We start from the raw sequence: 2,259 nt of genomic DNA on the forward strand, positions 1-2,259 counted from the left end.
GAGTGTTACCCTATAGGTATGACCTAAGGGGATCAACTGGTCACCACCGTCGCACGACAGTAATGTCAAACTCTAGTCAGCCAATCATTACCGATATGTGTGGACCAGTTGACTGTAAAAATTACTTCCCAATTGTATTCTTTAAAATGAGACTTAAACATGTGATCATCATGATCAACAGTTGTGATCGCATTATTGTCGGAGGACACATATTCCAACACATATTCCCTCCCCAAACAAAACCGTACAATGCCCTCATTGTACCCAAAAATAGGGAAAGGAAATGCAAACTGAAGAGAAGAGTGAAGCAGTAGAAAAACTTACAGGATAGCACGGAGTAGGGACCTCCCCAAACCAGCCGGCAACAAAGAGAGGTCGCAAACAACATCACAACAGCATCACTGGAAGCGAATCATAACAAGCGAACTCGATCAAGGACATAAAACACTCGATCGAGTATAAAGAGCCGCGAAAGTGCTCGATCGAGGAAAACGAAAGCACACGATCGAGTAAAAAGCGCTCGATCGAGTATAATAGACACTCGATCGAGAAACCTGCAGCAAGCAACCTACAGAACTAACAAAACAAATCCAAATGATCCAGTCTATCGTCTGAAAACCAATTATTACAAGTCCAACAAAACTAAATTGTTTGAAAATCAACTAAAAAGTTCTAAACTCTGGGTTGCCTCCCGGATAGCACTAGTTTCAGACAGGTCCCAGCTCGACATATTTTTGTCTTCACCTCAGCTAATCCAGTGGTCACAATCAAAGCAACTCAAAGCTCTTAACAACCGATCATAAATCTGCGCATGTGCTACACAAAAGCATAAGTAGCACCAAAATAGAAAAGGAGCATATAAAACCAATCTAAGGTACCGTCTCAACCTAACAAATTTCCGATGACAAATATGGTGAAACATTATTAACTTATTTGTCCAACCGGGAGAGGGTGGAGCATCAAAACAGAAAGCATAAGTCATATGAGGTAGTTTACCATCAGTCATACCAATAATAATGAAGTTATCATTAACTACCTCAGGTCGGTCGCTCCTAACGTCGAAATCATTGATAAAAGAGTATATTACCTATACCGTGCTCGGAGCATTCACTGACTCAGCTACCTTCTCGTTCCCCTCCCTTTTGGGTTCTGTCCCATATATCGAAGCCTCTAAAGCATCCAGCTCGGCTTTCCAAATGGGAGATTCACCATAACCATTGTCTTCTTTCATATCGTCATCCGAAACGGACCTAGATGACATAACATAGCTCTCCGTGACCAATGTATTCAATCGAGCAAAAATGGTACTCGATCGAGAACTTCTCTGATGAACAATACTCGATCGACCACATATAACTACTCGATCGAGTGGCTCCTCGTGCAAAGTGTTCGATCGAATGATGGATTCTATTCGATCAAGCTCTCCCTTATATAATTCAGTCGATCGAACACTGTAGTTAGTTCGATCGACTTTTTGTTGTTGTACAGTGCAGAAGTCTTCGTATGATGCTATGTTTTCAGATAAATCTTCGGATTCCGAGTCATACATATCATCATCGTCAATAAGCAACTAAGGTCTTTCATAGGAAAGACCGCTTTCGGTGGTAGCATATACCGTCTTTGAGCGCCTAAAGTCCAACTCGGCAGCTAATTGAGCTATTTAAGACTCAAATTCCTTGATATGAGCTTCTTTAGATTTATCATTTTCTGGCATTTCAAGTGTAAGTGTCTTCACCAAAGACTTCAATTTAGCAATCTCTTCTTTCTGTTTATTTGGAGGAGGAGGAGCTTGTTGTTGCGGCGACCAAATAAATGGAGGCTTTTGATAGCCTCATTGCTGAAGCGGATGTGGTGGCACATATGCAAGGGATTGACTAGCTTGTCTACGCTGTCTAAACGCATAGACTTCATCGTTATCCACCAAGCAAATAACAGCATTGTGCCCAGCAGCACCACATCTCTCATAGTAGACCACTTGTTGTGCCATAGGATGGAACATAGGTGGAAGATCAAAGGTACTCAAGCCTTCCCTTTGATGATTTTTTACGTAGAACTGTCTAGGTAGGACCTGTAGGACCTATCAAAACAAATCTAGAGGAAAAGATAAGAACTGCCTCAAGGAATAAATTCCTTGAGGTTAAAGACAGACTAAAATAAACAAGTAAATAAAATTGTTGCCTCCCCGGCAACGGCGCCAAAATTTGACACGGCTGTCGCAACCCTATCAAAAATAAAACCAACTGGCTCTAACTAATGCAG

This window comes from Silene latifolia, chromosome X, assembly GCF_048544455.1.
Source record: "Silene latifolia isolate original U9 population chromosome X, ASM4854445v1, whole genome shotgun sequence".
Classification (NCBI taxonomy): Eukaryota; Viridiplantae; Streptophyta; class Magnoliopsida; order Caryophyllales; family Caryophyllaceae; genus Silene; species Silene latifolia.